Source organism: Bidens hawaiensis, unplaced genomic scaffold, assembly GCF_021521415.1.
Source record: "Bidens hawaiensis isolate Kalapana, Puna unplaced genomic scaffold, B.hawaiensis_p1.1 tig00031489_1, whole genome shotgun sequence".
Classification (NCBI taxonomy): domain Eukaryota; kingdom Viridiplantae; phylum Streptophyta; class Magnoliopsida; order Asterales; family Asteraceae; genus Bidens; species Bidens hawaiensis.
In genome coordinates, this window is record NW_027495314.1 from 107,433 (window position 1) to 124,410 (window position 16,978).

The window sequence follows — 16,978 nt, forward strand, 5'->3', positions numbered from 1 at the left end:
TAAAAAATATATTACGATTAATAATTGTGAAGGATATATTTGAGTCCATTTTTCAGTTCTGTTTTCTTAAGTGAAGGTTAAAGTTGTTAATAGACGTGAAAAAAAATACTAATAATATAAAGGTAAAGTTAGCCTGAAACAAGGTATGAATTACTTGGAGGCGATGACATTTTGGTAAATAAATTTAAGTTGTGTTAAATTACTCTATTTGTAAATTATGTAGTGTAATTAAATTAGTGCAATTATGCTATGGTCTTATTTACCAAAATGTCATCGTATGAAACTTTCAATCAATTCATATAATTCACATGAGAAATCAACTTCCTGTTATATCTAACCTCAAAATATTTAAAAGAAGGGATATGTGAATTTGCAACCTTTTGACCCGTGTGCTCAAAATACTTGGCAAATGAATAATCTATTGCCCGTACACCGGTGATAGTCAACAAGAGGAAAGTGACTTAGAAGAACAAGATCGTTTTTGTAACATAGTTTTATAATTTTATCTTTAACTAATAAGAAGCATATGTGATATGTCAAAGATTAAGAGCATAATAAAATGCATTGCATGCAAATCAACTTTTGTCTTTTCTTATATTGAAAACCGAGTTATTAACTATTATAAATATAACTAATCCAAACAGAAAAGATAAAAAGAACACACAAGTCAAATTACATTCAAGCTCTTACATTATTTTATTTTATGTCAAATAATTACTATTATACTAATTTTATCATTTTCATATTTAAACAAACTACTTACTTCGAAACACAATCTAAACTCTATAATAAAGAAAAGCAATATGGGACAGCTGTCCCCTCTACAATCATCAAGATTTTTATTTTCCCGCCCATAGTTTTTTTTTTCCATTCTTTCTCTCTTTATTTTCATTCCCCGCATCATCCTCACAGTTCCTTTTGTTCCTATTCTCCAGGCCTACGGGTTTTCTCTCTTGCAATTCAATCGATGAAGAAACACTAAGTGACCCCGGCAGATTAAGGATAATCTTAGGGTTAAGTAGATGTTTCCCACGAGGGTTAGGTCCGGCAAAGATGGTTATTCTTCTGATGACCTGCAAAACAGACACCGTGAGCTCGTCACTGAGAAGGGGGGGTACCTCCTTGTGACCACCCTCCGGCGTGAGAATCAGACTAGATTGCTCTGAATATAAGTGTATATTAAGAGAAATAGCTAGATAAGATAGTATCAGATGATATATGAGAGTATATGATAATGATACCGTTCCAAGGTGTTGGAGTATTTATAGCCAAAGGTAGGTTTCCAAGCAGGTACAGCCAGCTGTATAATATTCCTTTTCCACCAACTACAGGCTACGCACATGCCACGATGGGAGTTGGTGAGTAGGCAGCGGCTGATAGTGACATGGCCGGCTGTGTACTATTCCTTTTTCACCTACCATGGGCTGCGTACGTGCCACGATGGGAGTTGGTGGGTAGGCAGCGGCTGATGGTGACATTTTGTACTAGAGCGTGCTCCTCCTCGTACTGTTGTCGGTGAGCTGTCACCCTGTGATTGGTTCATGGGCTGCTTTGGTCAGATCTTGTCTATTTTGTCCATACCTTGGCAGGTATAGTACAAAAGATCTTCCAGAAGCGTACGGACTGGCTCATTTGGGCGGGAGTATTCCCGCCTTGCTCATTCCTTCTTCAGGTGACATTACTGAATTATTGAGAGTTAGTGCCTTGTGCGTGTAGCCTTACTATTAGTGCGGGTAGCCTTCCCTGATGGCTTGTATCCGCAGCTGCGGGAACAGGCGGGGTACTTCACCATTGGGAGGCTTTTCCTGCGGGAACAGCTGGCGTACTGCGCGTAAGGTCTTCATCTCTCTGAGCATGGTGGGTCCTGCGGATCCAGTTGGTCTTTGCGCAGACGTCCCTCTTCCAGGTGAGTCTTGCGGGTCCAACTGGGCTCTGCTGGGACCTACCTCTTCAAGTCCCCCCAGTCCATTGTTCTTCTCATGAATTGTTAATAACTGAGGTGAACTTTTGGACTTAAGCAAAGGGTTTTGAAAAGGGTTTTTAGTTTTAAGGTTTTCCGTGGGGATTCTTCCCACGGTTTTCCTAATGTCACGTGCAGAAATTCCTGACTTTTCTGCTTGATCTTTGGGTATGATGCGGGTAGGTGTGTAACCTCCTCGCAAGTCAGGAGCGTTGAGTTTCCCTTGTGTAGATTCTCCACGAGGTTTTGGTAGTTTTAGACATAGTGATCAATTATGTTAAACAACCAATTCCATCTTGGAGCTTCAAACAATCTAGTTCTCAACGTTTCCGCTATGCGTAGATGTTATTTCCCTTTCCACAAGCATGGCCCAGAAGATCCTTCTTGGTTTCAATTCCCTGCAAGTGCTAAGTATGTGAAGGGTTTCGCCTTGACACTGTACCCGCACTCGTCTTATAGTTTCTTGATTTCCAAGGTATTCTTGGCTTCAATTCCCTGCAGGTGCTAAGTATGTGAAGGGTTTCGCCTTGACACTGTACCCGCACTTGTCTTACGGTTTCTTGGTTACCAAGGTATCTTGTTAGCTTCGATTCCCTGCAAGTGCTAAGTATGTGAAGGGTTCCCCGCCGCCTCCTCACTTTCGGTCTCCGAGTCGGACCGATTTCCCTGATCGGCGGTGGAGGCGACCTTCGCCTTGCCCTTCACGCCGACAGCTTTCTTCTTCCTTACAAAGAAAGGACCATCTGCGGATCCCTCATCAGAAGATGATAAAATTAATGTTCAGTTTCCTCTATCATGATTGTGCGGGTAGGACCGTCACTTTCATTTAGTGGGATGACAAACTTCACCTAAAGGTTTTCCTCATCTTAGAAATTTTTGCCGTTTTTTGTGTTTATGCGGGTTTTGCCGCCTTCCACACGCAACGACTTACTTCCCCACTTATTTATGCGGTGAATACCGGCATATCAGTGTGGTCAGATCATAAGTATAAATGTAAGACCATCAGCGTTAATGTGATAAGGAGAATCATTTCCATTAGAAGTGGCTCTAGGCCTTTTCTTTACAAGTTTGGAATTGATCTACATGCAGCCTGTGTAATTGAGCTCCCTTCCATGTTCTTGGGATGGGGGTGTCATCGAGCCTTTCGAGCCGATATGCACCTGGTTCGGAATCTCGTTGTTTACACAGTATGTAGTCTCCAACATTGAAGCTGCAGTTTCATCCGTGTTTTCCCCAACTGGGGTTCTACACGCATCAGCCTGCTTAGCGTCCATTACGCCACGAGGTGAGTGAGTTTCCCATTTCTGACGAATGCTTCGACGACGTCCTTCAAGGATATGCATTCCTCAGTGGTGTGACCTTTTGTCCCGTGGAAGTCACAGGACTTGCTCTGATCAGCGTTGTGACGTTGTCGGACTATTGGAGCCTTTGGCCATGGGAGCCTCTCGGTGGCAAATATTTCAGTGACGCTTTTGGTGAGTGGCGTCCATCTGGGATTCCGGTTCGACGACTGCATGTTATCCTTTCCGCCTAACCGAGGGTGCGAGCCGGATGAGGTGTCAAAGTTTACCCTTGACTGCCAAATACCAAGCTTCCTCTTTTTGTTTTGTCGGGCGGTAAGGACGTTGTTTTCTCTTGTTTTCTGAGTGTAGAGGTTTGTGCTCTGGGGAAGATCTCTACCCAGTTGCTTTTCCGTTTCCGCGAAGCGTTTAGCTGCTGTCATGATGGCATCCCATGTGGATGGCATGCCGTCTTTACCCGTCAATGTACGGATAAGCTCTGGGTATTCGGCGCCTTGGATGAAAGCTGCGCGAACAAGATCCTCACTTATGGTGCCCAGACTCAGCTTCTTTGAGTTGAAGCGAGTGATGAAGTCTAGTAAAGACTCATCTTCCTCTCGGATGCAGTTGAGGATCGTCCATTGCTCTTCGGTATACTTTCTTTGTTGACTGAAGTGTTGGCTGAACTTCTGCTGGAAGTCTGCCCAATCGTAGATGTGGTGGACTGGTATACGGTCAAACCACGCTCTGGCTGCCCCAACAAGCGTTATTTGGAACATGTAACACCACGTGGATTCTGTCCAATTGCTGACGGTTGCCCCTGCTATGAATCTGTTCAAATGATCGTCTGGGTCAGATATACCATCATATGTGCCTATGTTGGACATTTGTTTGGCACTTTTCGGGGCAATTGCTTCCGCAATGTCCCTTGCAAATTTGGACGTTCCCGCATTTGCAACAGTTGGTCTGAAGGTTTTAGAGAAGTCACGTGGGTTTCCACCCGCGTTTTTTGGTTTAAAGGTTTATTCAAAATTTCTTCTGTGGAAATCTGCTTGTTTACGCTTCCCTTTCGCCCTATGGCGCGGGTTTGCGTCACTGTCAGATTCTTCCCAATCTTCATCATACTCGCACTCATTACTCATGTTGAGCTGTTGTCGAGTGTTTCCGAACTCGTCATTAGCCTGTTGGAGTGAACGTAAACGTTCATCCAACTCAGCTTGGAATTCTTTCTGACGTGCTTCTGCCCACGCTTTAACTTGATCAAGTGTTTGGCGGGGGACCCGCGTTTTTTGGTTTAAAGGTTTATTCAAAATTTCTTCTGTGGAAATCTGCTTGTTTACGCTTCCCTTTCGCCCTATGGCGCGGGTTTGCGTCACTGTCAGATTCTTCCCAATCTTCATCATACTCGCACTCATTACTCATGTTGAGCTGTTGTCGAGTGTTTCCGAACTCGTCATTAGCCTGTTGGAGTGAACGTAAACGTTCATCCAACTCAGCTTGGAATTCTTTCTGACGTGCTTCTGCCCACGCTTTAACTTGATCAAGTGTTTGGCGGGGGAGCCTCGTCTGTTGTCTCTCCAACTGGGTATCGGTGAATCCCAATGAAGGATTGTTTACTGCACTTGCCCCGGCTTGGGTAACCGGGGTAGTGTTCGTAAAAATTGTGTACTCGCCGGTGTTCCCCCCAGTAGCTGGGGTTGTGGTTACCGGAGTTTCTTGGTCACTCGTTGGCCTTAGCATCGGAGTAACCTTAACCATCTTTCCAGAGGTTTTGAAGAAACTGAAAAAGAATTAGTTCTAGCTTTTATGCACGGATGGCGCCAATGAAGAAACACTAAGTGACCCCGGCAGATTAAGGATAATCTTAGGGTTAAGTAGATGTTTCCCACGAGGGTTAGGTCCGGCAAAGATGGTTATTCTTCTGATGACCTGCAAAACAGACACCGTGAGCTCGTCACTGAGAAGGGGGGGTACCTCCTTGTGACCACCCTCCGGCGTGAGAATCAGACTAGATTGCTCTGAATATAAGTGTATATTAAGAGAAATAGCTAGATAAGATAGTATCAGATGATATATGAGAGTATATGATAATGATACCGTTCCAAGGTGTTGGAGTATTTATAGCCGAAGGTAGGTTTCCAAGCAGGTACAACCAGCTGTATAATATTCCTTTTCCACCAACTACAGGCTACGCACATGCCACGATGGGAGTTGGTGAGTAGGCAGCGGCTGATAGTGACATGGCCGGCTGTGTACTATTCCTTTTTCACCTACCATGGGCTGCGTACGTGCCACGATGGGAGTTGGTGGGTAGGCAGCGGCTGATGGTGACATTTTGTACTAGAGCGTGCTCCTCCTCGTACTGTTGTCGGTGAGCTGTCACCCTGTGATTGGTTCATGGGCTGCTTTGGTCAGATCTTGTCTATTTTGTCCATACCTTGGCAGGTATAGTACAAAAGATCTTCCAGAAGCGTACGGACTGGCTCATTTGGGCGGGAGTATTCCCGCCTTGCTCATTCCTTCTTCAGGTGACATTACTGAATTATTGAGAGTTAGTGCCTTGTGCGTGTAGCCTTACTATTAGTGCGGGTAGCCTTCCCTGATGGCTTGTATCCGCAGCTGCGGGAACAGGCGGGGTACTTCACCATTGGGAGGCTTTTCCTGCGGGAACAGCTAGCGTACTGCGCGTAAGGTCTTCATCTCTCTGAGCATGGTGGGTCCTGCGGATCCAGTTGGTCTTTGCGCAGACGTCCCTCTTCCAGGTGAGTCTTGCAGGTCCAACTGGGCTCTGCTGGGACCTACCTCTTCAATCGATGAACAAACAATCGTAGGCTATGTTTGATTTCCTCTCCGACAATTTAATTGTTGAACACACAACCGGTGATTAATCATCACCTGATTCACAGTATCTGAAAGGTTTTGATTTTGGTTAATATTATTGTTTATTTAGATTTTATGATGATTGATTCTATGGAGTTATAATTAGATTCTAGATTTTGATAGTTTTGGGAAATCAATTTATGGTTTTTGGTTAGTTTGTGATTAATTGCTGATTCAATATAAGTCATTAGGATTAGGGTTTATGTTCATAGTGATCAATCATCTTCGAGCTTTTTTGTGTTTGGTTTTTTTCTTAATTGCGGTTTAGATTTAGGGTTTATGTTCATGTCTGTATAAATAATAATGGATTTTTTAAACAATATTAATCGTTTATTTTAGGTATATAATTTCCAATTCACTTTCATTAGAACTATAACTATTTAGCTTCATTTTTAAAGAAGATTCTTGTGTGCTTGCTCAAGGTTTTTCACTAGAATATTTATTAGTTTAACACTTACAGTTACAATTGAGTAAGGGTGAAACTGGAAATAATAGCAAGATATGCTCTCTAAAATATCAAAATGGAATTGCTTAATATCTGAATGCCCATATGAGGAGATCAAGTTTTGTGTATAATCAGCGAAGTTACTGATATGCAGGAATCATTGTGTTGTAAACTGGTTGGTAATAAATAAGACAAGTTGGAAAGACATCAAGAAGGCTCATAGTGTTGCAAAGGTATTTTTCTTTTTGCGACATGACTTTTACAAATATAAATTATGGAATACGGATATATCTACCGCATTTTACTTGTTTAGTTTATAAAGGAGTCTTTGTCAGTTGTCACTATGATCAAATTAAATGCTTGATTTTTATTAATGAGTCATGTGGGTCATTTTGGATTAAAATAGGAAGCAGGTTCCTTAAACGTCCAAATTGTGAGGTTGTTTGGTAAATGTCTTTAAATATACAATCCAATATAGATCAGTCTGGTTATGTTTAAATTGGTCTGATTTGTAACTAATATGCACTAAAAAGCTAGAAAACTTATTTTTAGAATCCAAATTTTTCTACACTTACAAAACAGTTGATAAAATTGCTAACAAGGTACTGTAATGGGCTGTCAATAGTCAACACCGGCTCTTGCATTGATTTTAGGTACATTTTTGCTTTTGTTGACTCCTGTTTGAGTCGAGTGTTAGTGATTTTGAAATTAAGATGCTACTTAGGGTATTTTGGGACTTCTTGTTAAGAGTCATTCAAATAAGATGATTTACATGAACAAATACAGTAAATGGTTTGTCAAGAAGGTTCCAAAGCTTTAAAGTACAAAAGTAACGCAAGTTGGAAACAAGTCAAGACGACTTTGCATTATATTAATTTTTATAACGTTTGTTAAATGTTTTTTTTTATGCAGGTGAAATATACAATTTATTTGCTTTCCCTCCATAGTGTAATTTCTCAAGAGAGAGGTTTAATCTTTTTGATTAAATAAATATATTTATGGGAAGGCTCGACATTGCAGGTGTGAGATTTATTTTCGATGTAACATACATTTATATATGATAGCGTGTACAAGCCGAAAGTGGATTGCATTACTAAACATTACACAATTTCAGTTATTTGATTCATATATGTTTTAATAAATACGCTCTTTAGGCATATGATGCAAACTATGCTTATCTTTTTTAAGTTATTACAATTTTATATATTTTTTAATTGAAATATTAAATTTGATCAACCCGTGTAGCACACGGGTAACTAACCTAGTTCAGTAGAATATTGGAAAACAATTGCGTCTAAAGTCATGAGATACATGGCTTCTCATCGTGTATTCACTTTCCCTCGTATGTTAGACTTAAGTTTGATCATTTCATGTGACAAGTCATGTTTTACAAACATACCGACGTTTAACTATGCAAATTCAATACGTACGTTACTTGAACTCGGCACCACCGTATCTGTTTTCATTTTGTATTTTTTAGAACTACACGCATTCTCTAATATTACACCACCTAAGATCCACCAAAATACCTACAAAGAGGTTTGAAACCTTACCTTAGTGTTAAGAGAATTCAACAATGGCATTGTACCAAATGCGTCTTGGCATTTCTTTTATATGTGCGGATACAATGATAATACTTAGCTGCTTTATAACCAAATGCTTCTTGACATTTCTTTTAGGCATTTGAGGATGGAAACTTGGTTTATAAGCATGATGTTCAGACTATAATGTCTTCAGAATCACAAGATCAACTGTAGCTTCTTATTACTTAGTTATTTTTAATGTTTTTAACTTGAAAAAAATAAAAGACAATCAGCGACACCCTATAGGTACACGTACTCTTTTGTCGAAAAATCACATATGGTGGAGGGCTTAAATCTGAATAAACGTTCTCAATAACTAAACAACTACATCATATAGCTATCTAGTAAAAAAACTTAGTTCGAGTCTTCTAGTTCCAACTGAATGTCAGAACAAATAGCCCACCACAACCAAAACTATATACAATATAATCAAAGAAAGATCATAAACTGTCAAAAGATGAAAGCTAATAAGAAAGCACATATGACAAAAGATATTTTAATACTTGCATAAAAACCATCCAGCATTCAGATCAAACATGATGCAATAATTCTCATTACCTAATAATAAATAAGCAAAACCAAGTCTAGATAGCATAGCAAACAAGAAAATTTCACTAAGAAAATTTGAACACGGTCTTGAATTCAAATACCCTTCAGGTCAAAAGAAACCAGATAATATATCTATTGGCGGATTTCGACTTTCTTCTTCTGCCTATTCTATTAAAGTAAAATAATTGATGACACATGTCAATTGGAGATTAATTCTTAACAGAAATTTCCTGCTCAAGCTATTTTTCTATTTTTAATGAAAATTTATTTATGTCAATGTAATAAAAAAATATCAATTCATCAGTTAATCAAATAACTAATTATCAAAATTATAGAGATTAAAAATATACGGGTATTTGTGTCAGTATAATAAAAATATTTATATCTTTAATGAAATCATATCTACCTTTTATTATTTATTAAATCAATTTATAAACACTTTTCAATGTAGGAGGCGATTGTGGTAAAAATTAATAAACGATATTTATAGGTCTAAGAAGATAAAAACAAGAAAAAATTATAAATTAATAACAATTTTATTTTCACGTATTCATTTAACCTCCATGGATCCATGAAGTTCTCATTAATCTCTTTCATATTTGTAAATACAAAAGCGTGTTTTAGTAATGCTAATTTTATATATGATATTCTCTTTTTATGTCTTTTATAATAAAACATCTTATAATTCTTTTGTTAAATTCGGTATTCCATTAAAATATAATTATAACTTATAAAATCACTAGGTGCATCTTTTCGTGATTAGGAAGAAAATTGCGTGAAAATGTACCACGTATTCGTATGAATATTCCATTAGAAAATATGATTTGAACTTATTAAACTATTTAATTTGATAAAATATAGTTTTTCTTAATTTAATCATTTAATATTTATGTTTAATTGAATTTCTTTTAAGTTTCTCGTATATCACACGGGTTCTAAAACTAGTTATTCTATATAATCATGCATTATATGATTTTCAATTACGTATTATATTTTGAGTTGTAAATAAGGTTACATATCGCATACAACTGGTATAATTGTTCAGAATCAACTACCAGATTGCATAATTATGTATCTTTAATAAAATTAGAAATATACCAATGCTATACAAAACTTTAGGATAATAAATTGCATATTTTATGGTATATTTTAAAAATAATAATAATAACAATTAAATAAAAAGCATACATATTGTTTCGTTTTGAGATTTAACTCTAAGGCCTTGGGGTATATCTTAACTGAAGAGGTAGGTCCCAGCAGAGACCAGTTGGTCCCGCAAGACTCACCTTGAACAGGGACGTCTGCGCAAAGGCCATCTGCTCCCGCAGGACCCACCATGCTCATAGAATCTTACGCGCAGTACGCAAGCTGTACACGCAGGGAAAGCCTCCCAATGGTGAAGTACCCCGCCTGTTCCCGCAGTTGCGGATACAAGCCATCAGGGAAGGCTACCCGCAGACAGCAGGGCTACACGCACAAGACACTAGCTACTTCAGCAGTCACGTGAAGGAATGAGCAAGGCGGGAACAATCCCGCCCAAATGAGCCAGTCTGATTCTGAAAGATCTTTTGTACCATACCTACCAAGGTATGGATAGGACAGACGATCTGACCAGAACAGCCCATGAGCCAATCACAGGGTGACAGCTCACCGACAACAGTGCGAGGAGGAGCACCCTCTAGTACTGTTCCACTATTAGCCGCTGCCTACTCACCAACCCTTACTGTGGAGCATGCGCAGCCTACAGTTGGTGGAATAGTGTTACTGTTGGCCGTAACCTATTCACCAACCAGCATGGCCTGCGTACAATCCACAGTAAGTGGGACGTGCATAGTCTACAGTTGGTGGAATAGTGCAGCCGACTTTGTTACTGTTGGCCGTAACCTACCCACCAACCAGTATGGCCTGTGCGTAATCCACTGTTGGTTGAACAGGAATACTATTCAGCCGGCTGTACCTTCTAGAAAACCTACCTTCGGCTATAAATACTCCAACATCTTGGAATGGTAAGATCATCTGCTATCCAGTTATCTAGCAATCTCTTAATATACACTTATATTCAGAGCAACCTAGTCTGATTCTCACGCCGGAGGGTGGTCACAAGGAGGAACCCCCCCCCTTCTCAGTGACGAGCTTACGGTGTTTGTTTTGCAGGTCTCCTGAAGAACAGCCTTCTCAGCTAGACCTCATTCGTGGGAAACATTACTTAACCCCCAGATTATCTATAATCTGTACCGGGTCGCTTAGTGTTTCTTCATTGGCGCCATCCGTGCATAAAAGCTAGAACTATTTTAGTTTTCACAATTTCTGAAGAAATGGTTAACGTTACTCCGGTCCAAAGGCCTGTAACTGACCAAGAAACCCCGGTAACCACCCCAGCAACTGGGGGGAACACCGGCGGTTATACAATTCTTACGAACACTACCCCGACTACCCAAGCCGGGGCAAGTGGAGTAAATATTCCATTGGGGTTCACCGATACCCAACTGGAAAAACGAACGAAGGTCCCTCGCCAAACACTAGATCAAGTGAAGGCGTGGGCCGAAGCACGGCAAAGAGAATTCCAAGCCGAATTGGATGAACGCTTGCGTTCAGCTCAACAGGCTGACGAATTCACCAGTACTCGCCAACACCTCAATATGAGCAGTGACTGCGAGTACTCAGAAGACGAGTTGGAGTCTGATACCGACGCGAACCCTCGCCATAAGGCGAAAGGGAAGCGTAAGGACACGGACGTCCAACCAAAAAGGAATTTTGGGGAAGCTTTTAAACCAATCGCGGAGAGAAACCCGCGTGACTTCTCCAAAACCTTTAGACCAACTGCTACAAATGCAGGAAGGTCAAAATTCGCAAGAGACATTGGGGAGGCAATCGCCCCGAGAAGTGCCAAACAAATGTCAAACATTGGCACTTATGATGGTCTATCCGACCCAGACGACCATCTGAACAGGTTCATTGCGGGGGCTACCGTCAGCAACTGGACGGAACCCACGTGGTGCTACATGTTCCAGATGACTCTGGTCGGAGCAGCCAGGGCATGGTTTGATCGTTTACCGATCCACCACATATATGACTGGGCGGACTTTCAGAACAAGTTCAGCCAGCACTTCAGCCAACAGAGGAAGTACACTGAAGAGCAGTGGACGATCCTCAACTGCGTGAGAGAGGAGGATGAATCTTTACTAGACTTCATCACTCGCTTCAACTCCAAAAAGCTTAGTCTCGGCAACATAAGTGAGGATCTGGTTCGCGCCGCCTTCATCCAAGGCGCCGAATACCCAGAACTTATCCGCACGTTGACGGGTAAGGATGGCATGCCATCCACATGGGATGCCATCATGACGGCGGCAAAGCGCTTTGCCGAGACGGAAAAACAACTGGGAAGGGACCTTCCCCAGAGTACGCACCTCTACACGCAGAGGACAAGAGAGAACAATGTCCGGATCGCCCGGCAGAACAAAAAGAGGAGGCTAGGTATTTGGCAGTCAAGGGTAAACTTTGACACCTCATCCAGCTCTCGCCCTCTTGTTGGCGGAAGGGACAACACACACCCTTCAAATCGAAAACACCGGTGGACGCCACTCACAAAGAGCGTCACAGAGATATTTGCCACGGAAAAATTGCCATGGCCCAAAGCCCCATCGATCCGGCAGAAACCTAATGCGGATCAAAGCAAATCCTGTGATTTCCACGGGACAAAGGGTCATGGTACTGAAGAGTGCACATCCTTGAAGGATATTATAGAAACATTTGTTAAGGATGGAAGGCTTGCACATCTCGTGGCATCGATCAGGAAGGGAGGAAGGAATGACAACCGGTACAGAGGTAACGGACGAAAGCCCGTCGACATCAGCATCAACATGGTTCATGGCAAGGTCAGAGGAAGAAAAAGACGGGTGATAGAACCATGCGCGTGGAAGGAAGCTGAGGTGCGCTTCCCGCGAGTGCCAGGAGGCCCCAGCAAAGAAGGCCCCATCGTCATCAGAAGCCAGCTGGGGCACTACATCACCTCCCGCACTCTTGCTGACAACGGCGCTTCGTCGACAGTGATGTACAGGCAGTTCTTTGATAAGCTGGATGATGAAGACAAGGAACGCTTGGAAACGGTCTACGCTTCAATGGAAGGGTTTGATGGCAGTACAGAAACACCCCTGGGTATCCTATCTTTCCCCGTTACTCTTACTGATGGGAATCATTCACGCACAGAAGACGTGGATTTTGTCGTGATGAAAAAGCCACACCACACATACGACATCCTATTCGGAAGAGATGGGATGGCAAGATTCAACGCCGTGGTATCTTCAGTCCACGGCATGATGGGATGGCCAACAGCTGAGGGTGTAGCAATGATCTCTGGCATTCCCCAGGTATGCATTGCATCTGTCTCATCTAAACCCAAACCGAAGAAGGCTAAACCAACCGTCACTGAACCGGAAAAATGGGCCTTCAATGGCAAATACCCCGACCAGGCCGTTACCATTGGACCAACAATTGTTGATCCCACCCGCACCTTACTCAAGCGCTTACTGCAGAAAAACGCTGACATCTTTGCGTGGACACCAGCTGACATGACTGGTGTACCCCGAAGTAAGGCGGAGCATAAGCTCAAATGCGATCCGGCTGTTACGCCAATCGTACAAAAGCGCAGGGTAATGGGGCCTGAACAAACTAACGCGTGTAGAACCCAAGTCAAGGAACTCCTTGACGCAGGCATCGTACGCGTTAGTAGATATCAAACATGGGTTGCAAATCCCGTAATGGTACCGAAGAATGACAAACAATGGCGCATGTGCATAGATTTCAAAGATTTGAACAAAGCATGCCCCAAAGATTGTTATCCGTTACCAGAAATTGATCTCAAAGTGGATTCGTTGGCGCCATTTCGCCTTAAATGCTTCTTGGATGCGTATAAGGGGTACCACCAAATCCACATGGCCATTGATGACCAGGACAAAACCGCATTTCGGACGCCCGATGGTACATTTTGTTATAAAATGATGCCATTCGGACTTAAGAATGCAGGGTCCACGTACCAACGACTAATGGACAAAGAGTTTCATGCCCAAATCGGGAGAAACTTGGAAGTCTATATGGATGATTTGGTCATCAAAAGCCTCGAGCCTGAGGCGATGTTGAAAGACATTGAAGAAACTTTCAACACGCTCCGAAAGATAAACATGAAGCTCAACCCGAGCAAGTGTTCATTTGGGATGGAAGAAGGGAAGTTCTTGGGAGTCATTGTTACTAAAGATGGCTTTAGAGCGAACCCTGAAAAGGTCGAAGCCATTGTTAAAATGGAATCACCTACCACCATCAAACAGGCTCAGACACTGAATGGGCGACTAGTCGCACTTAATCGCTTCTTGGCAAACCATGCGGATAAGTCGTTTCCTTTCGTGTCAACACTGAGAAACTGCTTGAAGAAAACGCACTTCCGCTGGACACCAGAAGCGGAAGCAGCTTTTCAGGAGATTCGGTCACGCCTGATCGAACTCCCAACGCTTACAGCACCACAAGCGGGAGAGGAGTTAATCCTATACCTTTCCGCAACAGATAGAGCAACCGGGGCAGTCTTGCTAGTAGAACGAAAGGGCATCCAGATGCCAATCTATTATGTTAGCCGTGTACTAACAGACGTAGAAACCCGGTACTCTACCCTCGAAAAATTGGTCTTAGCACTTATACACGCTTCACGCAGGTTAAGACGATATTTCCAGGGCCACCCAATCACCATTCTCACCAACTTCAAACTCTCAAATGTTCTAGGCAAACCCGAATTATCGGGACGTCTAGCCAAATGGGCAATTGAATTGGGAGAATATGCAATTAAGTACAAGCCAAGACCAGCCATAAAAGGCCAGGTCTTGGCCGATTTTATTGCAGAAGTCCCCGTTTCGCGGGAAAAAGAGTGCCAGGAGGAGGCTCAACCCTCCCCAGCACAGGACGTCAATGATGTCTGGCGACTCTACACTGATGGAGCAGCCAGTAACGAGGGTTCAGGCGCAGGGTTAAAATTAACCAACCCAGCAGGCCAAGAATATACTTACGCTATTCGGCTGGACTTTCCAAGTACGAATAACGAAGCCGAATATGAAGCATTCTTGGCCGGTTTGAGAATTGCGCGTAAGATGGGAGTGAAAAACTTAGAAGCCCACGTGGATTCCATGCTGGTGGCCAACCAAATAAATGGAACATACACGGCTGTGAATGACACCATGGCCCTGTACCTCGCCCAGGCAAAAACCCTTATGCGTGATTTTAGTGATTGTAAAGTCATACACGTCAAGCGCAGCGAAAACAAATCTGCCGATGCGTTAAGCAAGCTTGCATCACTAGCCTTCACCCACTTGGGAAAGGACATCCGCATTGAACTCCTCGAAGCACCATCAGTCCCGCACAAGGAAATTTGTGTCATCCAGAACAATACAGAAACATGGATGACACCAATAATAAATTACCTTGCAGCAGGAATACTACCAGTCAAAAACACAGGCAAGAAAACTACGCTGTAAAGCACTGAATTATCAACTCGTCAATGACATCCTTTACAGACGTAACTTTCTTGGCCCACTCTTGAGATGCGTGGACAACCAAGATGCCGACTACCTCCTAAGGGAAGTACACGAAGGCATCTGTGGGGTACACGCAGGCCCCCGCGCTGTTGTAGCCAAGCTAAACAACGCGGGATACTTTTGGCCGGGGATGCATACGGATGCACTGGCATACATCAGAAAATGCAGGTCTTGCCAGCTTTATGCACCTAACACGCATCGCCCAAAAAACGAACTGGTTCCAGTCACTTCTTCGTGGCCATTTCAGAAGTGGGCCATCGATGTGACAGGCCCATTTCCTACAGCAGCAGGAAATGTTCAGTTCCTAGTGGTAGCCATCGACTACTTCACCAAGTGGATAGAAGCAAAACCTTTAGCCCAAACAACCGCAAAGCATATCAAAAAATTTATTTGGGAATTTATAATTTGTCGTTTTGGACTTCCACAGAATTTGGTGAGCGATAACGGCACCAACTTTGCTGACAAGAAGCTACAACAGTGGCTGAAAGAACTTCAAATCACCCACACCTTTACCTCAGTGGCACACCCGCAAGGTAATGGTGATGTGGAAAGAGCAAACAAGAGCATCGTTGAAGGCATCAAGAAAAGACTTTTGAAACACAGATCCGGCTGGGTGGACGAGCTTCCGCACGTCCTTTGGGAAAACAGAACGCTGAAGAAGGCCAGTACGGGGGAAACCCCGTTCAGCCTCACTTATGGCACGGAAGCCATGGTCCCGGTCGAAATTGGTCTACCCTCACCAAGGGTCTTGAGTCAGCCAGAAGACAATGATGCGGAAAGACGGTTGGATCTTATGCTAACCGAGGAACGCAGAGACTTAGCCGCAGTGCGTGAAGAGAATTACAAACGACAAATGCAAAAGTACTACAACACGCGGGTAAAACTCTGCAACTTCAAGAAAGGAGACTACATACTGCGTAACAACGAGGCTTCGAACCAAGAACGCCCAGGAAAGTTGGCCCCAGTCTGGGAAGGGCCATATGTTATCAAACAAGTTCTGGGAAAGGGCGCATACCGGCTCGAAAGGCTCGATGGCACTCCCATCCCAAGAACATGGAATGGAGCTCAATTACGCAAATGTTATATGTAGATCAATTCCAAAACTTGTAAAGAAAAGGCCAAGAGCCATTTCTAATGGAAATGATTCTCCTTTCATAATGTGTTTACCTTTATTCTTATGAACTCCCCACTGGTGCCGGTGCTTACCACAAAGGGGGAGAAGTAAGTCGTTACGTGTGGAAGGCGGCAAAACCCGCATAAACACAACGTTAAAAATAAGGGAAACCTACACGCAGGTCAGGTATGGGTAAAGTTTAGCCATCCTACCAAGTGCAAGTGACGGTTCTATCCGCACAATCACGAAGGGGGAAGCGAAACTTTAACCCACTATCAACCACGTTCAAAGGTTAACTTATCCTAAATACTTAGAAATGAGGAAAACCTGCACGCAGGTCAGATAAAGGTTAAAGTTTAGCCATCCTACCAAGTGCAAGTGACGGTTCTACCCGCACAATCACGAAAGAGGAAGCGAAACTTTAACCCATCATCAACCACGTTCAAGAGGTTAACTTATTCTAGAACACTTGGAAAATTGCTAACTTAAACTAAGTATGCAAGTCATGAGTTTATAAAGCAAGGAATCCAAAGAAGGAAATAACAATCTTATACGCAAAAAGATTTATATTTCAATAATATATTACAAGAATGGC